This window comes from Balaenoptera musculus, chromosome 14 (genome assembly GCF_009873245.2).
Source record: "Balaenoptera musculus isolate JJ_BM4_2016_0621 chromosome 14, mBalMus1.pri.v3, whole genome shotgun sequence".
Lineage (NCBI taxonomy): Eukaryota > Metazoa > Chordata > Mammalia > Artiodactyla > Balaenopteridae > Balaenoptera > Balaenoptera musculus.
In genome coordinates this window covers 36,759,171-36,786,586 of record NC_045798.1, presented here as the reverse complement: position 1 = coordinate 36,786,586, position 27,416 = coordinate 36,759,171, and positions in this window count along the sequence as shown.

The following is a 27,416-nucleotide window of genomic DNA, read 5'->3' as shown; positions in this document are numbered from 1 at the left end:
ATAGAGTAGTGTGACACCTTTCTCTGGGAGGGATGTTCTCCTCACCCTTTTCTTCTTGGGAATTGTATACACATGCCAAAACAGCAAAACAGAGATGCCCTGTAGACACCAAACATGCACGCGAGAAAGGCAGATTAAATACAGTGATGAAAGCAGAATTTCATGACCTGAGTACTGATTCCTGAAATTCCCACCATGAAAAAAAAAATGAGGAAGGGCTATAAAATAATGTGAGTGAAAAGCAAAATAACATGGACACTCAGACTTTAAAAAAATTTTCTCCTTAGAGGCCCTGGCATCAACAAGAATCCCCTGTTGGGAGGCTGCAAAGTAAAATATACTGTTTGTAGCCTTAGGGAAAAACTATAGGACTGTATCAGGGACTTTACCAAGCAGATTGAAAGAGGGCAACTGTGAAACTTGAACTATCTTGAGCAGAATGGAGATTCTCAAAGTAGCTGGAGAATCATCCAGGAAGAATATTCAACCTCCAACTACAGGCTGGATATTAGGATCCAACATGAAAGAACGCAAAGGAAGAAATAAAAGCACGGTTTCTCCAAAAGGCTCTAAAGGAAGAGGACAGGAGGGCAGGGCTAGGCAAACTTTCTGGAAGGGCTAAATAGTAAATATTTTAGTGTTTGCAAGCCACAATATCTCTGTCGCAACTACTCACTTCCACCATTGTGGTGGGAGAGCAACTCCAGATAATATATAAGTGAATGGGTGTGGCTGTGGACCAATAAAATTTTATTTACAAAACTAGGCAACAGGCCACATTTGGCTCACTGGCTGTAGTTTACCAACCCCTGCAATAGATATAGCTCTTTTTGCAATAAATTTAAAACTCAAAGATCAACTCAAATGCATGATGTGTGCTACTATCCCTTGCTGCCATATTTATGGCAAAATTTCTCTATGATGTTGAGCAAGTAAGTTAACTTTAGTCAGCCTCTGTTTTCTCATCTTGTAATAGTAGCTACAGCATAAGATTATTGTGAAGATTGAATGAAGCGGTGTATTAAAAGAGGACCATGCCTGACTCATACTAAATAAATAACAGATGGCAGCTATTGTTGTTGCCCTGGTCATTACCAACAATTAATTATTACACTCTGCTAATCAATAATTGTGCTCTTTCCACTGCTACAGGTGTCATTATCAATTGACCTACTCTGGTACTAAAATTCAAGCCCTGTATCAGTTCTGTTCTTTGTCTTTTTTTTGCGAACTATTCAAAATTCTACACCTCCTCCTTCTTGTGTCACACCAGCTTGTTTTCTTGCCTTTTTAGCTAACTTTAAAAGCTTTGAAAAGCCAAGGTAGTTATATAATAGCTTGAAGGACACAGCAGGCTATAAACAGTGTTCTAAGAGTTTTGTTCTGATTTAAAAATAAGCCTGAGGTGGGAAATAAAGACCTCAACAGAAATAGTCTGTGAGGACAGGGAGAAGGTAAACAAGCTATTTCCAGTAGCTAGAGAGCAAACCAACGGCTACAGAAACAGGCCCAGGGACTCCAGGCCCAGGGCATTTCTGATGGTAATCATGACATCACAGGAATGCCGTCCTTCTTTTACATTTTCTGTAAGCCTCCGTATAGACTCTGATAAACCATTACAGATAGGACACAGGCATGCAGGGGGAGGCAGATGCTGCCTTTTGAAGTTATTAGTCTTTCTGGCACAGAAAAAGAGAATGACAGGAATTTCTTCTCATTACATATATAAAATTCTTTTCAGGCCTTTGGATTCCATCTTCTTAAAACCCAAGACTGGGTGTAGAAAACCAAGGAATAAACCTAATTTGGGAAGTCAATGTTCACCTAGTGTGTGTGCCCAGAAGCTCCTCCTCTTCTGTTTCCCCCACATGGGCCACCCACTCCACCAACAGGGGACATTCCAGGGGTGGGGATAGAGCTGACTGACTGCTGGAGGGAAAAGCTCGAGCTTCATCTCTGGGGGTGTCTAGATGTCTGATGTTTGATTCTTGGCCAAGATGAGAGCAATGGGATTTATAATGTGCTGTTTAGGATTTCTCACCACAAAAAAGAAATGGTAATTATGTGATGGGATAAACTTAGCTAACACTAAGGTCCTACTCATTTTGCAATGTACAAGTGTGTCATATCAACACATCATACACCTTAAACTTATTCAATGTTATATGTCAATTATATCCCAATAAAGCTGGAAACCACTACCACCACCAACAAAAATATATACAAGGAGCAGGAAAACAATATCCGAAACTCTCTTGGAGACCACCTCATTCCAGCCCCACATTCAGCACACTACAGGCTTCCTGGACCATGTGGGTATCCTGTGAACTTGAATTCATGTGAGGCACAGAACTGCGAGTAGAATACGCAGGGGAGAATCTCTTTGTCCACCCAGAGCTAAAGCAGAAAAGGTATCTTTCTTTGGTACTTTCACTGAGTCCAACATATTTTAATGCTTTCATTGGTGATCAGTTCTAACATTTTCCAATTTACAATGTGGTACATTTTGACCCATGAATTATTTCATAAATATATGAAGATGTTCCACTTCTCTCAAAATCAAGGAGAAAATAAAAATGAGATATCATCTAATTTCCTTCTAATGGGTAAAAAATAGCTTGGGTGGCATGTGGAGCTGAAGAGATTCATACACAGCTGATGAAAAGGTAAATTTATGCAACCATTTTCAAGAACAATTTTGAAATACCTAGTAAAGCCAAAGATGAGAGGCACAAAATCTATGTATTTACAGTTCCAATTCTAGAATGTTTCCAGAAAACATGCTCACTCAGGTGCACAAAGATGTTTCCCTCAATCTTTGTAATCACAGAAAATAGTACACAACTGAATATGGACGACAACTTATTCTTGCAACAGATACTACAGATTACTTAAAATGAATCAACTATAGCTGTGCATGTCGACAAACGACTCAAAAATAATTTCAAGTGGGGATAAAATAGAAAATTGGAAAATGTGTGCATCCTATGATACAATTTATGTAATATTTAAGTGCCCCCAAATACAGATAGGAACATTAAAAATGATATGAGAGGATTCAATCTCGCTTCCAACTTAGAACCATCTAGAGTGAGCCAACTCTGCACCCCCAACTAATCACATAGAATACTCACTTCTAGTTAGTCTGCATATATGTAGCTTCCCCAGCCAACAGCCTTCAATCAGAGCATGGCTGAAGCTTTCTTTTTTTTTTTCCACTATAAAGTTTGCCTACTGCTCTGCCTGCATTTGAGTCTCTGACAAAACACAAGTGATGGAGGCTGACTCCTTAGCAATCTCTGAATAAATAACTTTTGCAAGTTTTCAAAAAAATTCAGAATAGTTATTATTCAACATAGAGGTGCAGAAGGGCTTTAGACAAGTATCACGAAACGTTAATATAAGCTAAATCATATATATTGAACGAAGTTGATACACTGATAACCAATGAGGCATTAAGGCAAAAGATGTAGACAGCAGTAGCCATTCTTGGGCCCACACATTGCTTCAGTTCCTTCTTGTGGTCTCATCCTGGAACCTGGATTACAGAATATACTCCTGTTATCACTCTAAAAACTCCTCTTTGTTTTTTAAGCTAGGTTGAGTTGAATTTCTGTCATTGGCAACCAAAATACTTCTAAGTAATCTTGAAAGCACTGGAGGTTTTAGAAAGTTCTCCTTTCCTGCAACCAACATGCATTCTGACCATGCTGGTATGCCTGTTTGGGGTGTAGGGGAAGCATATTTGGGAGTGGCATATTCTGCTACTCTTCATTGGCATACAACCTCTGAGTTGTCCTATTGCTTCAGGATTCCTGTGCAAGTTTCTAAGGAGGATGAAGGATGTCAGAGACTTGAAGATCTAAACTCAATTTAGAAGCAGACAAGATCCAGCTTGACCAAAAGCAGAAGTAAGACATGTCAGCTTGTGAGGGGTCTATGGGCACGATTGTCTCCCCTTCCTGGGAGAAGAATCAAATGCCTGCCTGGCTAAGGCCCCCTCCAGTCACCACGTCATTGGTGTGTCCCCAGGTCCAAGGCAAAAATAAGCCCCCTGCAGTTTCCAATGAAACCAAGTCCTAAAGGGTGTCTGGAATTCTGTATAAGCTTCTGCTCCAGGTGATGGAGCAGCCTCTGAACTATTCTTATCAACCAGACCTTTATTTGGGCAGTCACCCCAGGTAAAACAAAACTGTCTGAGTGAGGGTATGTCCCCCTTCATTCTCTAATGTCCCTTTGGTCAGACGGTCCTCTTAAAACACCCACCTTCACCTCCTAAGTACCACTGTATTGTAACCCTGCTTGCTTATGTTTCCGTCCAATAACACCATAACAACAGATAATGTTTAGTTACACCTTTGAATTGGGTATTTCTGCTCCCAGTACAGGTAATGAACATAAGATTCCCAAAGTAGCTTTTATTTTCTCTCTATATCCAGTATTTTACAACTCTCATCTCAGGATGATTTTGCAGATGTGATGGTGAATTTTATGTGTCTACCTGACTGGGCGAGGGGATGCCCAGATTGCTGGTAAAACGTTATTTCTGGGTGGGTCTCTGTGGGTGTTTCCAGAGGGATTAGCATTTGACTGAGCAGACTGTGTCAAGGAGCTCACCCTCCCCAGTGTGGGTGGGCATCATCCAGTCCATTGAGGGTCCAAATAGAACAAACAAGGCAGAGGAAGGACGAATTTGCTCTGTCGCTTGAACTGGGACATCAACCTTCTCTTGCCCTCATACGTAGGAGCTCCTGGCTCTCGGGCTTTCAGACTCAACTCAGTATTATACAGCTGTCTCCCCACATCCCCCATTCTCATGCCCTACAACTCAGACTGAATTTAACTACTGACTTTCCTGCAGACAGCAGATCATGAGACTTCTCAGCCTCCATAACCACGTGAGCCAATTCCTATAATAAGTCATATATATACATATTCCTATAATAAGTCATTTATGTTGGTTCTGTTTCTCTGGAAAACCCTGATTAATACAGCATAAAAATCTTCATTTTTAAGAAGAAAGTACTATTTTAGAGTACTTTTGTCATGGTTTCTTTATTTGTAATCCATTTAGTCTCATTGTTTTGCTCTATCTTTTACTGGGTTCAAGCAAATTTGTCACGTCATTTGCATGTGCTTTTATCTGAAAACGCACTCCTCTTTGTTTCATATTTTTCTATTGTTTTCAACGTATTTGCAGAGTCGATTGCTTTTCCCGAAAACAACGTGGGATTTTTAGAAACCTTATCATTCAATTTTTCTCAAGCATATCGCCCATATTTCATGTAAGTTATTTCAAATGGCTTTTACAATATGCATAAAATAATTCATGCAGAATGTTTTCCTAAGTAGGTTCTCAGCAAATTGGAGGATAGGGAAAATGAAAGCACGAACATACATTACAGATAAGACTACAACTTTATCATTGCACATCATTTAGGGGAAATTCTTGGCCAAAAATCAGGGAAAGGGGTTGTTCTTCTCCTTCCTGGCCCTAAATTGATTAATTGGTTAATTTTGAAAAGCAGGGAATGAAAAAAAAAACTCGAAGAGTTAAGCATGAGTCACAGGGTTTTTGACAAAGTTTTTTTTTAATTGAAGATAATATTGACTAATAATCAGGTATTGGCCACACTGTTTTCTCAGCCCTCTGCTCATGTGGTTTCATTCCCTGATTATTCTGCACATCTGGGTAGATCTGGAGGCCCTTCCCACACTCCAGTGCACGTGTCTCCACGCGGAGGGAGGACAGAAGAGGTCTGCGTGCCGTCAGCCTCAAGGTCACAATTAGGACTGTGTTTCTTCCTTACAAAATGGCCTCTCTCCCTCTTCCACACCCTCAATCATTCAGGGTAATGACACCCACTTACAAATTTCCCTTCCTATTTAGGATGCTGAAAAACTATCTATACCAGTTCTCCAGTTCAAAATTACTATGAAATAGTAAGTATACAGAAATTCTCACTATACAGTAGGAGATATAAAGAATGATGACTATTTCATTCTTTTAATTCTTTGCTTTAGTTAAATTAATTGAACTAAAGCCAAAGACCTGGCACACCCCTGACCTCAGTCCTTCCTCTCAATGGCTGCGGTAGTCTTCAGGTTACATTAAATTCCTGCATTTGACCAAGTCAACTGTCTATCGGGTTTGACAAAACTCACAGTCCCAGTAAAATAATGGCATTCAGCTTGAAAATGACAAAGATCCCAGTTTTCAGCCATGGTACGTCACCCTAACAGCTCAGAGAATACCATTCACAAGTTGTATTTCAACAGGTTACTAATTTGTATACAATTTCTGCTTTGGGGTTGTTTGTTAAATTTCCAACGCTACAGCCTCCCCAGTTTTAATTAACTTTTTAACTTATTGCCAGAAAAGAATGTTTAATTTCAGAATAAAATTATCTAAAGTGAAGTGAATCCAAGTTTATCTCCACTCATAGGGTCCAAGAATGATGTTCTTGGCTCTAACCATCTATGACCCAAACACCGAGGAGTTGTAGAAAGTTACTTCTTTCTTCAGCCAATAATAAAGTGAGTACTACTAATCAGGACCCCTATATCTTAAGAGATGTGGCCCTAAAAAGGCACTGACAGTAATAGTTGCTTAAATTAAATTTCCATACACAAGTTTTGATGCATTGTAAGAATTTTCTAGCCTTTTCCTTCACTGTCAGTGATCCATGAAAAGTCATATATTCTTACAGTCTGCAATGATTAAGGCTATAAATTTAATAAAATAAGTTAGAAGGATAAAAAGTCACCTGACATTTCCGACAGTCCTACCTTGACATTATAAATTTTCATCCAGTTCTCACTACTGTACGCACATTTGCATCTCTGTGAATGGTATGATAAACTTCGTAGGCAGAATTTTGTTCACACTTCTGTTCTTCCTCTGTATACCTGAAAATTAATTTAAATGACTCATTTTAAAATATTGCTTTCCCCTTTTCTAAGCCTCCAAAATAAAGTTTTATTATTATTATTATTATTATTATTATTATTATTATTATTATTGTGTATATAATATACAGTTTCAGCTGAGGTGGCTTTTTGACAACTAATTATTATAGTATTATTATAATCTGATTATTAATTAATATGATATTTTTGAATAGCCTTCTCCACCACTATAACAAAATGTTATCTGGCCTTGGCGTTGTAAACCATGGCTGTAGTTATACCATTGTTTTTATTCCCCTCGCCATCTTCAGTATCCTGAATATTGTACCCTGCTAATAGAAAGATTAAATTTACACTCACATTCATATTTTGCTAGAGGCACCTAATATACTTAATTAATATGTTCACACACCAATCACCCAAAGTACATTGCAGTAAATATTGTTGATGCCTTACCTACATCCCCTTGAGACTTACATAAAGGTCTTTTAACTGCCTAAGTGCTTTCCCTTGAAGAGCAGGGCTCTCTTCCCCTTTCCAGAGTAAGTCAGAAGTGCCAGAAAATTTAAGCTTCCTCCACCACTCAGGAACAACCCTCAACAATACTTGATGGAGATGGGTGTATAAAAATCCCAACTCCCTACTTCATGGATGGAGAAAAAACTGAGGCACATGTTACACACAGAATCGCAGAGTTCTGCCATAGGATTAAGCTCCAATTAAAAAACAGTTGTACTGGGCCTTCCCTGGCTGTCCATTTAGGGCTCTGTGCTTCCACTGCAAGGGGCATGGGTTCCATCCCTGGTTGGGGAACTAAGATCCTGCATGCCGCATGGCATGGCCAAATAAAATAAAATAAAATACCTGTTTGAGTCTTTGTCTAAAAAAAACTCACTTGTCAGTGCACCTTTTTTGGCTGCCCTAGCTTCCTTGGCTCACTTCCCAGTCCCCTACAGCTGTCTTGGGATTATCTGCCAGATAAATGCTTTAATTTAAATTTTTGTCTCAAGGGTTGATTCTGGGGAACCCAAACTGACACAAATGGCCTAGAGTGGCAACTGTTGTTAACATTTGTGGGAAGGATGAGGGGATATACACCGCCATAAATCTTTCATTAAAAACATAATTTCAAAAGATTCTATCTGCAGAGCCAATTCAAACTACCATAAGTTTTCCAGAGAGAACTTAAGCTGAAATTCACAATGTCTAGACTCTGTATTGATTTAGTGTAGTGAGAAAGATCAGACAATCAATCACTTGAATTGGTTGATAAATTCGGGGAAAACAATGTAACTGGAGACCTAAGAAGACACATTGTAAGAATAAAGATAGAGGTCCAGTATATAGCAAGAGATCTCATTTTAAAAATCTGGATCTGCTAATTAATCTTGAAGATTTTACCTGCTAGAAGTTCTGGAAAAAAAAATGTATTTATCTATTCTTACACACTAATTTTTATCTTTACTATATGCAGAAATTTTTCTCACAATCTTTTTTGCCCTAAAAAATTGTATAGACATTGCATCATCTTCATCTGATTATGTATATAAATATATTTTAACAGAGAAATATGATGCTCCAATTTTTACATTTCCATGGTAAATAAGCTATTTATTTCTGTTTATATTCTTGGGTTTTTTAATCCTAAGGGATGGATGGATGGTAAAACTGTCAGTCAATGAATATATTTTAATGATTTTTAGCTTTATATTTGGGGATTCTCTTCAATGTGAAAGCTTAAGTTGTTGAGAATTTTCTTGCATAACTTATTTGACCATTGCTTCTTTGCATCACATCATTTATTATTTCATCATCTTCTCTTTATATCATGTATTTTAGATCTCCTGTTCTTTTTATATGTATATAAAAATCTTAATGTATGTATATAAAAAATTTGTATATGCATTTTAGTTTTCTATTCTCCAAGTCTTTTATCCTTTTATTCATGATTTCATTACTTTACCATTTTCTTCTGAATTCTTGAAGAAGTTATTAATCCCAACTTGAAAATTGCTAATGTGGATTTCTGAAGTCAAAGACCTCTGATTTAGTTCTGTGTTGTCTCTTCTTCAACCCAAGAGGGGAAATGCAGGGCAAAAGAAGGGAATCAGAGACAGACAGGCTGTTCAAACACGGGCTCTTAACCCTAAGGTTGTCCATGGTTTGAATTCAGGGTTGTCCATGAACAGGGGAAAAGTTTACTGCTAATAAAACTCAACAATCTTTCCATCATTTATAACCAGAGTACAGTTAGCAATGCCTGTGAGTTTTTTCAACAATAGAAAGTTAGCTATGTTAATGTCAAATACCTCTTGTTACATATCAAAAAATCATTTCCGCTTTCACTACTTTGAAATTATAGGCATCATTTATCAACTCTCCACATTAATGTAATTCTAATCAACATGTCAGAAAGGTTGCTTGTGGAATATGAAAACTGATGCTGAAATACATATAGTAGACTGAGGGCGAAGAGTAGTCACAAATATTTTGAATAAGAAAAATAAAGAGTGTAAATCCTCTCCTAGATTCTAAAAATATTTTTGTAGTTTTGTGGCTTCATTTGCCTGCCTAACTGGATCAAACCAGAACCATTAATTCAATCTGTTTAATCTTTTCTATTCTCTTGGGTGTTGGAAAAACTAAATTTTTTCTAGATCACAAAAGGCAAAATTCATGCTTCCAGAACCAATTGTAAAGCTACCACCAGCTCCCAAAAGTACTAATGTGAAATACTAAAAAGTCTCAGAAAACTAATTACTGGGCATGCTTGACTAAAGTAGAATTTTTTTCTCATTTGAAATAATTGTCCTCCATGTCTCCATTTTATATTAAGTAATCCAAGAACTAGAGGATATGTCAACACTTCCTGTCAAGGTTAACCAGTAAGGTGTCAATTTTTTCTCTTAAAGAGGGCCTAATATTTTAGGCTATGCCTATATTATACTTGGTTTTTCAAGAATCCTAGGAATTACAGAGTTTATGTTAAAATACACACATATACACACAAACACAAATGCACATATTCAAAATGTTTAAATGATCACTTTTGTATATATATATATATCCTTTTATGTAACCCAATTATTAGCAAACCCCTGCTTGCATTGAGCTCCCAATTACACAGCTTGTGAATTATTCTCCCCTAATTGTAACTCCTCTAATCATAACTCTCCCCAAGGAATTTCAATACCACGGATATGCTGCATCTTGTACACACTCTCTGCAACGTCCCCAGAACTTGCTTTCTCCTCATCTCTCTCCAACTTCCATGTATGTGTGCTGTCTCAATTTTGCCCATATCAACTTGCACGGGGAACCAAATCTTCACCGTCCTCTACCAAACAAACAAACTTGGATAAAACATTTAAAAGGTTTAGTAATTTTACCATTTATTCACACACATTACTATGGGTAGGAACCCATCAAATACCACACGACCTCCTACCACCTCAACTCTTTCAAGCCCTTCTCAAAAGCTTTGACCCCGGCATACAGCCACGCTATTTCAAGTGAACTGATCAAGTCATCTTCCTAAAAAGGGTGATTTTCTCACTGTGAGAAACTCTTATACCACCTGGTAAAAAATATAATATTCTTCACTTTTTGTACACAAATATCGGGTCATAGAAAGAGAGAGAAATACATAGCACGTAACATTTCACTCATAAATCATAATACTGGTAACTTTAAATGTTACAGTGATTTGACCAAAACCACTCAGTACCAAAGTGAGCGACCAGGACTGAACATCAGCATTTGTATTCTTTAGCTCTGATTCTCTACATTATATCACACTATATTTTTGTATGTATTATTGAAATATTTTTAAGTGAAATGCAAACTTGAAGTGCTAAAAGAAACAAAATTCATCAGTGTTCGTTAGTCCTCCTGAATCTTTCCATGATCAATAAGTAAAATAGTTTCTCAAATACCAAAATGGTTTGCTTCATAAATAATTTATAATTGGAAGTGAGCAAGGTAGTGTTAGACACCAACTCCACTAGGTATAGTCCTAAACATGTTTATAATCTCTTTTTTCCAAGAGATAGGAAATAATAATGTGTGAATAAAGGATAAAAACTACGAAACGATGCATTGATTACCGCCAGCAGGAGTCCAAGGAGCAGTGCATAGGCTCAAATACTCACACACGGAAACAAGTCAAGCTGTGAGGCTATAGGGACAGGATTCTGAGGCACCACACCAAAACGCTCAGAATAAAATTTCGGCTAACCACTCAATTATTTTATACAATGTACTCAAATATCTGGCTATTTGATATTTTTTGTCTTGTTTTGTCTTAATAAACCGTATTTAATAGGTTTTATTTTTTAGAACAGTCTTAGGTTCACAGCAACATTGAGAGGAGAGCACAGGGATTCCCTATACACCCTCTGCGTACATATATGAACAGCCTTCCCCGTTATCAACATCACCCACCAGAAAATGATGAACCTACACTATTAACACATCATTATCATCCAAAGGCCATAGTTTACATGACAGTTTACTTGGGGTACTATACATTCTATGGGTTTTGACAAATGTATAATGACATGTATTCACCATTATAGTATCATACAGAATAGTTTCACTGCCCCCCAAAATCTTCTGTGCTCCATCTTATTCATTCCCCCTCCTTCCTCCCCAGAAATCCCTGGAAACCACTGATCTTTTTACTGTCCCCAGAGTTTTGCCTTTTTCAGAATGTCGTATAGTTGGAATCACACAGTATGTAGCCTTTTCAGATTGGCTTCTTTCACTTAGTAACATGTATTTAAGTTTCCTCCATGTCTTTTCAAGGATTGATAGCTCTTTTTTTGTGTGCTGAAAAATATTCTGTGGTTTGGAGATATCCGTTTATATATCCATTCATCTACTAAAGGCCATCTTTGTTGCTTCCAAGTTTGGGCAATTATGAATAAAGAACTATGAATAAAGCAATTATAAACATTCGTGTACAGGCTTTAAGTGGCTTCAGTGGCTTAAGTTTCAACTCATTTGAATAAATACCAAGGAATATGCTGAATAGTATGATAAGAATATGATTGGTTTTGTACAAAACTGCCAAATTGTCTTCCAAAGTGGCCGTACCATTTTGTATTCCCACCAGCAATAAATGAGGGTTCCTGTTGTTCCCCATCCTTACCAGCACTTGGTGGTGTCAGTGTTCTGGATTTTGGCCATTCTAATAAGTGTGTAGTGGCATCTCATTGTTTTAATTTGTATTTCCCTAATTACATACGATGTGGACCATTTTTTCTTTCTTTTTTTTTTTCTTTTTGCCATCTCTGTATCTTCTTTGGTGAGGTGTCTGTTCAGGTCTTTTGCCCATTTTTTAGTCAGGTTGTTCATTTTCTTATGTTGAATTTTAAGAGTTCTTTGTATATATTTCATAACAGTCCTTTATCAGATATGTTTTTGCAAATATTGTCTTCCGGTCTGTGGCTTGTCTTTCTCATTCTCTTGATGCTACTTGACACTGTCAAAATAAAACATCTGGATGACTGACTAACATTTTTTCTTTCTCAAATATCTGGGTGTGTTTACCTGTTGGCACTGACTATATTACAGATAAGCTAAACTAACTTTAGGTTCTTTTTTCTTATTGCATATTCAAAGAATACAATGCATTTGGGGGTAGGAGAGGAAGAAGAGGCTTTGGTGTAAGACAGCTTCTGCCAACCTTTACTTCATTATTGGCTCCCTATAGAGCACTTTTTGATTTTCTTCCCCTAATCATAACATGAAATGAAATTTTAATATCATAGGTATGCTATATATCTATTTATGTACTGTACATATATCTGTGTTTTATACATAAAAAAAGCTTTTTTTTTTTTTGCCTTTGCATGAAAAAAAATTGTTACCACCCTGAGAATAACACTATTCCTATTGAAAATGTACAGTTCCATGTTTTTAGAGAAAGTTTTTTTTAGCTGTTATATGTGGTTCTAATACACATGTGTGATAATAAATAAAATTTTGAGGTGTTTATGGATAAATTTATAAAGATGTTTTACTTGTCATTTAAAAGATGTTTTAAATATCATTCTTAAATTTTGGCCACTGTGAGCATAAGCAATCTATCTAATCCACTCTACTAGGGGAGAAAAATAATTGACAAGTTTATAGTACCAATTTGTGGAACCTAGTTTTCTCTCTTACTTGATTTTCCACCAATACCTTAACAGACTCAAAAGCAAGGAAATAAACCAAACTCTATGTGATTTGCCCATGGAAGGAAGGGTCATATCCCTAACACAGAAAAGTTAACCCCTGATGCAAGGAGAGATGTCAAAACCTAAAGAAGTTCAAGAAGAGATGGAGTCCTGGACTCTGCTGCCTATGGAGTCAGGGAAGCTGACAGATCACTTAAGAGAGAAGGAGAGACCCATCCAAGTGAAGCCCCTGGATGTGAAGCCCCTGGATCAGTCAGATTTTGAATCCAAGATTTCTTGATATTCAGTCTACAGACCTAAATCATTTTGATACTACGCAATTACACATAGCAGCATGGAGACAGAAAAATATTACAACTCATGTGCATATTTTTACCTCTTCATCTCACTTAGAACAGACAGCAAAATTCCTAAGCATATTACAAATTATTAGAGTTTCACTTGCATTGGCCATTTGGTTAAAACTCACAGCTGGTTTTGTTGTTGCTGCTGTTGTTTATTTCTTTTTAATTTCTGGAAATAAAACACAAGATATTATTAAGAGGCACTTTAATTTTTATAGATAAATGTTATGAATCTGTCTAATAATCCTTCTGTGTTATGAATAGATCAACTTCTACCTTTGAAGATTCTATAAGAGATTTTGCAATATCTCTGACTCTTCTTTGATTTCCTTGGCATGTGACAGAAAATTTTCTGGGAATGCATTACTTTTGAATTTTTATGCAGTCTCATTGGTATAATTTTAAGACTTTTTGAAAATTAAGATAAAATTTAATTAAAAATTCCACCATATGTGGTCTAACAGTGCAGATAATCCAACTGATATTTAACCAGGACTTTGCACAGTTCACGTGGCATTTGTGAAGGTAATGACAATTACGTTGGAACACACCCCTCTCTCTGACTAGAAAATTTCTGTGGAAACTGATTGTAAGATGCAACCAAATACCAGAAACATTACAATGTCTTAGATTCAAAGAACTGCAACATATCTTTGAACATTGACTCTATTTCAATTGTTATGAGCTTTCTTGCAGGAACATATAGTTTATTCATTCCTGGGCCTCTGCTCTTTGTCCTCCTTACCTGTTATCTTCTGTTATTATTATCTTTTCTCTTTATCCTCTATTTTGTGGTGGTGGGAGTGTGGGAGATGCTCAACAAAATCCTTGAGCATGGTTCATCTCTTCTAGTTTTATTGAATCATCTTATTAGATACAGAACAGATATGGGTGAAAGAGATTCTCACAGGCAATATTCAAAATAATAGTATATTTTTATGCTTTATGTCCTCCAGCTAAAGAGAAAAATAAATAAAAGGAAAACAAAACAAAACAAAGACACAAACAAACAAAAAACCAGCCCAACAACAGTAGTAGTCTAGAGCAACAATGGAAGACAGTGCGCCATATACAAGCTGGAGAGCCAGTCCAAGTTTCCTTTTCCTTCTTTTCTAAGAGTTGTTACTGGTTTCATATTTTGTATGGTTCTATTTAATTAATTTCCTGTCTTGGAATATCATGTATACTTTTTTGTTTAATTCTTTTAGCGGTTGCCACAGGATTTACAATATATATTATTAAATAATCTAAGTGTACCTTCAAAGTACACTCCACAGTTTCTTGTTTGGTACGGTTACCTTAAAACAGAGTATTCTGGAATCTTCCCTCCTGTCTCTTGTGATACTGCTTTTGTTTGCTTCACTCATCCACATGCTTTAATCCCCTAAAGCACTGTTACTAGTGTCATTGCAAACAAACTGCTATATTTTAGACCAATTAAGAAGAAAAAAAATATTTTTAACCTTCATCAATTCCTTCTTTGATGCCCTTCCTCTTTTTTTAAATAGTCAAGTTTCCAAGCTATATTATTTATCTCCTGCCTGAAGAACTTCTTTTAACATTTCTCATAAGGTTGGTCTCCTAGTAATGAATTTGTTTGCCAGAGAAACTCTTTATTTGTCCTTTACTTTTTAAAGACAGTATCACTGGGCATAGATTTCTAGGTTGGCAAGTTTTTTGTTTTTTTCTTTCAACACTTTAAAGATTTTACTCCACTCTTCTCTCGCTTGCATGGTTTCTGATGAGAAGTCTGCTGTAATCCTTACCCTTGTCCTCTATAGAGAAGGTATTTTTCCCCTTTTGCTTCCTTCAAGACTTTATCTTTGATTCTCTACAATTTGAACCTGATATGCCAAGGTGGGGATTTTTCTTTTGTGTTTACCTTGCTTATTGTTCTCTGAGCTTCCTGGATTTGTGGTTTTATGTGTGTCATTAATTTGTAAAGTTCTCAGTTTTTATTACCTCAAATATTTCTTCTGCCCAATTCTCTCTTTTTTCTCCTGTTGGTATCCCAATTAGGTATATTTCATATACATATATCTGATAATATCCCATTGTTCTTAAATGTTTTGTTCTGGGATTTTTTTCCTTCTCTTTTTCTCTTTGCATTTCACAGTTCGAGAAGTTTCTATTGACCTATTTTCAATCCTTTCCTGAGTCTACTGATAATTCGAACATCTACCTAGGTCTGTTTGATTTCTTTTTCTCTTCAGATTGTATTTTTTTCTTGCCTTTTGAAATCCTTTGTAATTTTTTGTTGAAAGCAGGACATTTGTGTCTTTAATAGCTACTGAGGTTAAACAGGCCTTTTGTGTGAGGATTTAGTTAATCTGGTCAGGAATTGGGCTGTGTTTGATGTTTGTTTGACTATAGGCTTGAAATTCCTCTAATGACCTTGTTTTTTTCTCCCACATTGGCTGTGGGGCTTCCCTTCATTCTACTCCTCTGAGAGAGCCTTTGTTTTGCAGCTCTTTCAGCTAGACTCCACTGTTATTACACTGGAGACTGTTTGCATGGTGGTGGAGTGTAACAGAAGGGAAGCTTTCTATAATCTGATTAAGTCTCAGTATTTAAGTGGGCCTGTGTCTCGGAGTGAGGCCTTTGCAAGTGTTTCTGTCCCTCTCTAGAACTATACCTCTTTCCTGCTGGCCTGCTTCTCCATTCCCTGGTTACCACTGTTCCAAATCTATTTTTTTGAAATCCTGTACCCTGTTGATGTTGTTTGTAACCATTTAGGTGAGGCAAGAAGTCTGGAACCACCTCCAGCAGGGCAGTAATCTCTCCCTTTATACACTCCCCTAGCTGGGATAAAGTTTCTTTATTGCCCTCTGGTGAATTAGTTTTCCCTATAGAATAAGCCTTGGTTATGGAGAAGAAACGGGGAAGATTACACAGTGGCTACTTTTCCTTTCCTTGTGCCAAGACCGTGAGGGGATTTTTTCTTGAATCCTCAGCCTGAGAACCTGGTAGCCTTTATGGTGAAAAAGCACATCAAAGTGTGAGGTCCCCCCAGGATTGTCTTCAGTGGTGCCTCACTTTCCAAGAGGTCCACACTCTGCCTCCAGCAGTTGTCCAAATAACTAGTGGTTCTACCATTTATAACAAGGAGGATCACCTTCTGCTCAAGGGAAACAGATGTGTCTCACTGGATATGCCTGTCCCTCCAGATTTCAGTGTGGTGGTTTGTCCTGAAAATTCACTTCTCTGATGGGTCCAAGAAAAGGCATTGATGGTCCATTTTTCCAGCTTTCCTTTGTTGTGAGGATGGGCGTGATGAACTCCAAGATCTCTACCTGTTGGAGCTGAAACTGGAATTGGAATGATTGGTTTCATATCGTTTGGCAAATTTTACAGCTTTATTTCACTTTTTCTAGGATTGCAGGTTTCCCAGCATCAGTAAACAGTACAATGAAGTACAATCTGGAAATATGAATGTTCCACAAAACAAAACATTTGACTACCAAAAAGTATCAAAATTGTCCAGAAAATTAAGCTGTCTCAACCATTTTAAGAACTGATAAGAGAAAGGGAATTTTTATTTTATTTTTTATGGATCATACATACTGGAAGTAATGCTTGAAAGCACAGTATTTAGTTAAGAAAGTTGATTCCATTTTAGCACTGTAGATTCTGTAAGAAATTGTCAACTTCCATCATTAATTCAATTTTTTGCAGAAACAATTAGGCTCCTAATTGACTGAAATAAGGGTTTAAATTCCAGTTTGAGATTTTAGTTTTCATTTCGATACTTCTTTATTTCATCCAACTCATTTTCAATTTTTAAATCTTCATTCATTTTCTTCTTTCACATCGTGAAGGATACCAGTCTTCTGAAATGCTTCCTTAACCCTTCATCCTTCATTAGATCCTTCTTAGGAGTATATTCTTCTTGAGTTTTCCAGATGGTATGTCCAGATTCTTTGGTTGCACTCTTTTGCTTTGTTTCATAGTCTCTATGTTTCTTTCTTTGTTTTTGCTATTGTTTTCTTTAATTAGCTTCAAACAAAGAAAGATTCATTTAGATACAGAGGGCACTTATTCCACAGAGGGTTTTGGAACACTTTGTCCTTGCCCTCTGCCCACTTATAGAATAGTAGGATCATTGTTTCACACCTCAGCTCTGAGAATATGTCTGGGGTCAGACTGCATGGATCTGAGTCCTAGATGCTGTAGTGTGTCCTGGGTAAGTTCCATAATGCACGTGTGCCTCACTTTCCTCAACTGTAAAAGGAAGAAAATAATTGGCCCTACACCTAAGGTTGTTTACAGGATGATGTGAGATAATGTATGCTAAACACTTAGAACCATGCCTGGCACATAGTAAGTACTCAAAAAATGTTAGCTATTATTATTATCTAGCAACCAAAGCCAGGACTGTTGGAGCAGACTGCGCCAGATATGCAGGTGATAAGAGGTGTCTGCACCCTGTGCTGACCACCCCTACTCCTGGTGTGACCCACTCATGCATGAAATGGATAGAGGGATGAGTCTAATTCTCTCTTTCTAACAAGCTTTCACCTTCTACATCTGTGTTGCACTAAGGGGGTACGCCTCCTTCCCTGTTACCTGGCTTTGACTGATACTCCCCACATATAGAATAACTAAAAAACTGGTATTTTCACATTTACAGCTACCAAAAATATTGCTATCTCTGTCTCATGTATGAAGGTTTTACTGTGCAGGCTATAACTGTCTATCTTCTCCCAATTTTCCCACTTCTATGATTTTAAAAGTAGTTTCCTTTCTTCCTTTCCTCAGATGTTCTCAGACTTGTCAGATGAAGGCTGGCTTTTTTTCATTTTTTTCTCAAGTCAGTTCAGTTCAGATCTATCTGCTTCATAGCAAGTAGGAATTTTGCCCATATTCTGCAATAAACTTATACTTGGGCCCTTGATCTAGGTGTGGTTATGTGTTTTCACTTTGTTGTTATGGTTATTCATTTGGAGATATTTTAGTGGAAGTTGGAAAAGCCTGCACTGCCATATGCCTTTAAAAGCAGAATTTGAACTTAAATTTTTAAAAAACAGTATAAAGAAAATATAAAAATTTAAAGTAATTTCTCTGTACTTGCTCTTAACATATTTCAATAATTCAGGTATTGGAAATGAAAGAATTCTTTTTTTCCAGAACTTTTATGTGATCTGTTAAAAAGTAATTTCTAGAACTCAATCAGTTATGGCACTAAGACTACTCCTATACATTTTTCATTGTGTTATAAGGGTTTCCAGTGTTTATTTGTATCTTTTTAAGCCTAAAAGACCTTGTATTTTATTCTCAAATGATTCTACAGATGAGAAATATAGGAGGTTAAGTAACCTTTCCAAAGGTTACACATAACCAGTTAAAGGCAAAGTCAGAACTAAAACCCAGGTCTCCTTGAGTCACTTTTATTAGAACAACTTGCTGAAATCCAATTACATATACTAATTTTAATTTAATATTTTCTTTTGATCTTAAATCACTCTATGAGTCCCATAAAAGGAAAATTAGCATTTGTTCTATGTAGTTTGAATTCTCAACTTCTTCATGCTCAATGTTAAATTCTGATTTCACACTGAAAGACCTAATTTGTGCTAAAATGGTTCTGTTTGCAGGACAAGCTAACCTAACCGTGGAAACCATCTGGTTCTAATGGTATCACCTGCCTGGTTTATCCCAGATAAGATTCAGGATTTCCAGCTATCAAGTGTAGACCCTCTACCCCCACCTTCCTCTCAGATGAGAACCTGAAGGCCGGTACCAGTCTTGACATGACTGGTATGGAATGAAATTTCTGCTCATTATATTTTATTTCTCCCCTCATTTTAATGTAAATTACCCTGCATTCAGAATGAACTCCCAAAAGATGCTTCCTTGTGACTATATTCTTATAATGGATCCTAAGTTATCATCCACTAATGCATTGAGCTTTGAGGATGGAGACAAGAGTGCATATATCCAATAATAAGTTGGAAAAAAACTCTATTGCCCTTTTGAGAGATAAGTTTAAAGCTCACAAGTGCAAGAGTAAGAACGTACAAAGGTAAAATATGTCCTCCCACCAGCTAGTTGAAATGCAAGGGCCCATTAAACTCAGAGCCATAAGAAGGAAAATGCAAAGCGTCCTTTCTCTCTTCTTTTATTGTGGCAGCTTCAGCAACATGATGTTTGCTGGCATATTTAGTACCAGCTGATTCATTCTCATGCAAACTTCCTCTTTATGTCTTACTTTTAACTGACACCTACTCCAATTTCCTGGTAAGAAACGTTTTGTTGTGTTTAGAGTAAATTAATAAGATGATTAACTTACTAATGAAATAAAACTACAAATATCAGTAGTTTCTGAGATCGGGCTTTGAAATCACATTTTTGAGGGATTAGACTGTTCTAATAGAGTATGAAATGGAATAAAAATAATGTATGTCATAAAAACTGTTAGCTTCAACCATAGAAAGAGGCTGTTGGATTGATTTGTTGGGGCTGTAGTTACCTCAAGCTGGGAAATGAAACCAAATGGGTCAGTACCACTCAGGCACACTGGGCCAAACAACTGGCAATGACAAAAACAGGTCCTTCATATTCAGAGAGCCATTTAAATCAGGTAAAAAAATATGGTGGTGAAAGAACAATGCCCTTGGATTGGGTGTGGAAAATAAGATAAAGATTCAAAAACCAAAGCCCAGAGATGCTATGTGTCTAACTGCTTAAGAAACTGGCCATTCTCCATGACTAAGGCAATTTTTCACTTGCACCATCTCCTTCTGTTATTTGACCATCTCATCTCTAATTTGTCATCCTGTATATGGGAACCAAACAACCCAACTTAGGCAAAGCTCCATTTACTTATTCAAAATCATGAGGCCACGCATGGCTTTTGTTCTCATGGAGGTGTCAGTCTAACTGTATGATCCATACAAAGTACCACATACTTAGTAGCTTTAAAAATAATACTTGGGGACTTCCCTGGGGGTGCAGTGGTTAGGACTCCATGTTCCCAATGCAAGGGGCCCGGGTTCGATCCCTGGTTGGGGAACTGGATCCCACATGCATGCTGCAACTGAGAGTTCACGTGCCACAACTGGGGAGCCCGTGAGCTGCAACCGAGGAGCTGTTGAGCTGCAACCAAGGGGCCTGCCTACCACAACTAAGACCTGGTGCAACCAAATAAATAAATAAATATTAGAAAAACTAATAATAACCATGTATTAACTCACATTTCCATAGACAGAAGTCTGGGTGGGCTTAGGTTGGGTTCTGTGCTCAGGGTATCACAAAACCAAAATCAAGGTGTTAGCTGGGCTGAGTTCTTACCTGGAGGCTCTGGAGAAGAATCCACTTCCAAGCTCATTCAGGTTGTTGGCAGAATTCAATTCCTTGTAGTTGTAGGACTGAGGGCCCTGTTTCGTCACTGGCTATTGGTTGGAATTTGTTCACAGCTCCTAGATTCTCTCTCTGGTCCTTATATGTGGCCCCCTCCATCCTCAAGATGACAGTGTGCCGAGTCCTTACCATGCTTCAAATCCCTCTGACTTCCCTTCTGCCTTCCCCCTTGCCACAGGCCAGAGAAAGTGATCTGCTTCAAAGGGCTCATGTATCAAATCAGGCCCACCCAGATAAGCTCCCTATCTTAAGGTCAACCATGCCATATAACATAACAGAATCCAAGGTTCATAACAGAATCATATTCACAGGTTCTAGGGATTAGGGCATGGAGTATTTCCATATTATACAAGAACATATATATTCAGCATCTTGTAAAATATTGGAATTTAATCACTATTGGGTAGCAAGTTGCTGAAGTCAATAAAATCTAGGCAGAGGTGAAAACTAAGCCAGAAGACATGAAGAGTCAGTTCATTAGGAATAGTCAGGAGCCAAAGTAGATGTGATCTTGCTCCAAGAACAGAATCTGCAGGACGTCGCAAGAGCTGTCACTAGTATTTCATGAGTGGGTGAGTTGAAGAGAAACTACCAGAGACATTCTGAGAGGAGCGATCCAAGGAGGGGACCGAAATCAGAAGCTATGGAAGGCTGCGATGGTTGCCAAGAATGAGCCTTTCCCCATGCCTGGCTCTGTGTTTGCAGGTGTGCCCATAGCTTACACGTGACACAACATGGGATAAAGAGGCCCTGACTATCCTAGGCTCAGACAAATATTTTATGAAACATGTACGTATTTGCCTTTTATTCTGGAAACCAACCCATCATGTGAAATGTTCCATGCTATTGGGTTGGCCAAAAAGTGCCTTCAGTTTTTAAATAAAAATAAAAGACGCATTTTTCATTTTCACCAAGAACTTTATTGAAAAACATATTCACCCTTTTGTTCCACTACCTTCTGCCATTTTTCAGGCAACTTCATAATTCCACCTTCCCAAAACTTTTTATCTTTTTGAGCAAAGAACTGTTCCAGGTGCCTTTTACAGTCTTCCAGGAATTGAAATTTTTTCCATTAAGAGAATTTTGTAAAGACCGAAATAAATGGAAATCTGAAGATGCAATGTCTGGTGAATACGGCAGATGAATCAGAACTTCCCAGCCAAGTTGTAACAGTTTTTGCCTGGCCATCAAAGAAACATGCGGTCTTGCATTATCCTGATGGAAGAGTATGCATTTTCTGTTGACTAATTCTGGACGCTTTTCGTCGAGTGCTGCTTTCAGTTGGTCTAATTGGGAGCAGTACTTGCTGGAATTAATGGTTTGGTTTTCCGGAAGGAGCTCATAATAGAGGACTCCCTTCCAATCCCACCATATACACAACATCACCTTCTTTGGATGACGACTGGCCTTTGGTGTGTTTGGTGGTGGTTCATTTCACTTGCCCCATGACCTCTTCCATTCCACATTATTGTACAGTATCCACTTTTCATCGCGCATCACAATTTGTTTTAAAAATGTAACTTTTTCATTACGTTTAAGTAGAGAGTCACATGTGGAAATACGGTCAAGAAGGTTTTTGTCCCTTAACTTATGTGGAACCCAAACATCAAAGTGATTAACATAACCAAGCTGGTGCAAATGAGTTTCAATGCTTGATTTAGATATTTTGAGTATGTAGGATATCTCCCGCGTGGTATAACATTGATTGTTCTCAGTTAATGTCTTGATTTGATCTCTATCAACTTCAACTGGTCAACCAGACTGTGGAGCATCGTCCAGCAAGAAATCTCCAGCACGAAACTTCGCAAACAACTTTTGACACATTCAATCAGTCACAGCACCTTCTCCATACACTGCACAAATATTGTTGTGTGTTTCAGTTGCATTTTTACCTTTCTTGAAATAATAAAGTATAATATGCCAAAAATGTTGCTTTTCTTCTTCCATCTTCAATACTAAAAGGGCTACACAACAATTCACCAATTTTGATAAGTCTTTTTAAAAATGTACCCTGATATGACAGCTGTCACATAGAGTCTAACAAAATTGTTTTGAATGAAGTTAAAGACAACTGAGTGCTCCTAGAGACATCTTACGGAAAAAAACGAACAAAACTTTTGGCCAACCCAATAGTATTTTATCTAACTGAAAGAAAATTTCTTGACCCTAAAAAGTACTATCAATAGGTATAATATTCATTGCACAAGCAATATCTATCCCCTCCTCTCCCTTCCCAGCAAACCCCAGACTGTTGCTTTGGAAAGCCATCTCTCTCCATAGGAACTGCAGCTATGTGGTCTGACGGGATATTTACCCTACCCCTTTCTCCAGATCTAAACGAATCCTCCTTGTCACAGTGATAGGATCAGAGACAGGAACTTAACCAGGCCTGGGTTAATTAGCACAATGCATTATCCTAGGTTAGCAGACACAAAAATCTCTTGTCCCATGTTTGGAAGAAGAAAATATTTTTTTCTCTTGCTTTTTATAGATTAGTATACATAAGGTAGGGACATTTTGCTACCAAGAGGGTAAAGCCATCACATGGAGAAAGTAATTGATAAACTACAGCAGAAAAATGGAACTGAAGTCCTTATCAAACTATACTTGAAGCCTGTCCTTCCAGTGGAGTCCTTCCAATTACATTTCCATATAATTTAATGTAGTTTGTATTTGGTTTTCTCTTATTTGTAACTAAAAACTTCTTACCTGATACAATGAGGCAAATAAAAATGAAAAAAAATAAAGAATGAAGTTAAATATATGAGATCTGGTTATTTAGTGTCTCTTTGTACCATGATTATAAAAGAAAGTAATCTGGTGTCTAATAGCATTTTCAATGGAAACCATTACATTTGAAGTGAAGAGTATTTTGTTAATGCAGAGAAAGACCACTATAAAATTAAGTTTAAGAAAGCAGTAAGGGAGTAAGAAAACTTTGTTTCTAAGCTCACTGAAGGGAAAGTAATTTCCATTTCCATTTTCTCAATTTTTCTTCATTACATTTGATTTGTTAGCAATGGAGGAGGCTCCATTTTTCAACCGCTGCTCAAGCTTTATGCCACTACATGGCATATATGGAAGTTAGTATTTTGATGTTGGTAATAAAGTGTTTGAAACTCACAAGAACACCTACGTAATAGTTAAATTGCCCTGACATTGTGAAATTTCATTTCTGCTGGGTGCTAAGTTCAGATATCACATTTGTCAAATGGTATAATCATCTTCTCACCTGAAGACAAGAGCCCGGGGAACTTCACAAATGCCATCCAGCACTTAGCCAGCAAAACCTGCTGAAGGTTAAGGTGGCCAAAAGTCACGTCCCATGAAAGAAATGTGAGCAATCATTCTTTTTTTAAATTAGCTGAAAAACTCAAATGTTTTGGCTCATCAGCATAAAGAGACAGTTGGATTTATAGCCTAATTTGAAAACTTCCTCAAAATGAAGAAAGCAGAGTCTTGGATTGAAATGTGTGAGCCTTTCAAACTTGAGCAAGTAGTTAATCTCCTTAGGCCTCAGGTCTTTTTTTTTTTATCTGTAAAACTGGGATATTAGTATCTACCCAATAGAGTAGTTATGAGGATAAAATAAAATCTTATAATGTGTTTCTAAAATAAGGAAAGCTTACCTGAAACTTCAATATAGATCTATGGTTAAAACATTTCATATGAACAGGAAACTACATTTATTACAACTCTTCTAGATAGAACATAATGTTCTAGGAAGAAGGTAGATTGTTCATTGTTTATTCTCAGTATTGTCAAGACTCTTGGGTTTTTTGTTTGTTTGCTTTTTGAGGTCCATCTTTTGCATCTTTTGGACATTTTGTTGCCTGTGAGAAGGAAGTTCAGAGAGAGAAGTTAAGGCAGCAACAGCTACCTCTATCCAAGCCCTAGGCCCCTGGCTGAGGCCTGATATGTGCTGAATGTCATCTCTGTTGCTGACAACCTGAGCTCCTAAGTCTATGAACATTAGGCCTATATTTCTAGTAATCAGCTCTGTCGACCTGTGCTGGAGAACCACTTGGGATTATCCACAGCTAAACCCCAAATCGCCTCTGAACACAGACTGACTGACTCACCAAGTTTTCCTTTTTCCCACAGGTCCCTCAGACTCAGCCAATAATCCTTTCCTCTTTCATGCTTCCAGTACTCACTCTACTCCTTGGAGCTTATGGAAGATATGGCAGTGCTCACCAAAGATTCCTCCACTATCCTACATTCCCAGGCCTTGTGGCTGGGTAGGGTCATGTGACTAGTTCTGATCACTGGCTCAGGGGAGGTGATGACATGTGTTACTTCCAGTTCAGAGCACTGAACTGATGGTACATGACTCCTACATTCCCGTTCCTCCGCTGTGGATGCCAGCTACATTCCAGATGGTACAATCTCCACCAGCCTGGGCTCCTAAGTGACTACATAGAGCAGAGCCCCCAACAAACTTACAACGGGCATGCAGCCTAAGTGAGAAAAATATGTTTATGTTTTAGATGAGTGGCATATTGAGATTTATTTGTTATTCCAGCATAATCTAACCTATTGTAATTAATTCAGGGCTCTTCATTTGAAATGTGAGAAACTATTATCCAAGACATCCTCTTCTTAACTGCTCCCAAAAGCAGATACAGAGGCTATTTTCATTTTAGGGAATATAATACTAATCATTATATAAGTAATAATTAAATATTGGTTAAGTTGAACTGCAGAGATAGAAAAGCATTGAATGAATATAGGAAATCTAAAATAATAGAAATAATTTGTGAGAAGAGGAATAGATGTTTCTCTCTGGGATTCAATGAAGAGAACCACAAAAAAGCGAGGGAAGTTGGAAGAAGCAGGTAAGTGCTGGAGGAGATAACTAAACTAAGACCAGATTATGATTAGCCTTGAGTGTCAGAGTAAAGAGTTAGCCTTGGTAATGGAAATACATGCATGAATTATGAGGCCATTTGACATTAAGCAACAGAAGACTGAGGCTACAATGGATTAAAGAAATAGGAATGTATTATTTTTCTTATGATAAGAATTCTTCAAGCAGTTAGTTCATGTCTTGTGCAGTTAGTTCATGTCTAGCTTCTCAAAGATATCAGTAAGGACCCAGGCCCCGTTTGTTTTTCTGTTCTGTCATCCTGACCATGTATCTTTTGTCCTCATGCTCTCAAGATAGCTGCTACTCTCCAGACAGCCAATCCTCAAGCCAGCCTGAGGCTTTATTGTTTTTGTTTTATAAATCAATATTCACTTGTATTTACCTAAATATTTATATTTTCTGCTGCTCTTCATTATTTCCTGCATTTCTGTGGATTCATCAGCTTACAGTCATCCTGAATGAAAGATTCCTTTTAGTATTTCTTTTAGTATAGGTCTCTTTACAATGATTTCTCTCAATTTTGGTCTGTCTAAAGATTTCAACTAAATTTTTAAAGGCTATTTTTTTTCTGGGTAGAAAATTCTTAGTTGCCATAATTTTCCTTTAGTACTTTAAATACTTAATTCCATTTTCTTTTGGCTTCCACAGTTTCTGCTGAAAAATCAACTATCAATCTTATTTTTGTTTCATCAAAGTGTTTTTTTTTTTTTAATCTCCAACTGCCTTGTCTACTTATAAAACTTTTTTCTTTGTTTTTGGTTTTCAGCAGTTCGACTATGATATGCCTAAGTGTGATGGCATTCTTTGTGTTTCTCTTGTTTGAGGTTTGCAGCACTTCTTGAATCTATAATCTCAGCCATTTCTACTATTACTTCTGTAACATTTTTTTCCTCTCTTCTGAGACTCCACTAACTGTGTTAGATCTTTTTACAGTGTCTCATAAGACTCTTACACATTTTCTGTATTGTTCATCCTTTTTGTTCTCCATATTTCTATTAATCTGCCTTCGGGTTCACTTATCCTATCTTATTCTGTGTCAAAGTCTGATCATAAACCCATATATTGAGTTCTTGAGTTATTGCATTACTCATTTCTAAAATTTCAAGCTGATTTTTTTAAAAAATACCAATTCTTTGGTGAATTCTTCATCCTTACCTCTCTACATATTTCCCCACAAATTAATCATAAGAATTTTAAAATTCTTGACCAATATCTGGATCACCTTTGCATACTTTCTATGTGTTGTTTTTTTCTCTTAGTTTCTGGTCATGTGATCTTGTCACTTTGCATACCTGGCAATTTTTTAACTAAATAAAAAATGGTATGTATGAAAAATTATAGTTGTGGACCATGTTATCTTCCCCTAGAGAAGGTTTAACTTTTCCTTTGGTAGGTAATAGTGTAAAGCCGATCACCTTAATCCTGTTGGGGATTTAGCTGTCTTGAGGTGTGATTGCTACTACCTTGAGTTTATTTCCTACTCATAGGATGTGGCCTTCTAATGTTTGCCATATGGGATGTCCTGAACTCTAACCCTTGTTACCACAACTGCTGTCAACTCTGCCCTGCATGTCAAGGGCTTTCTGCTTATTAGCTTCTCACTCTGCTTAGCTACCACACACAGCTTTAGAATTACACAGAATGTCTTTAGGGAAAAATTGGTATTGTTGTTGCCAGTTCTTTACCTGTCTCTTCTCATTGAAATCCTAGAATCTTAAGACTCTACTTTTTTCCTCTGTATCTTGGCAG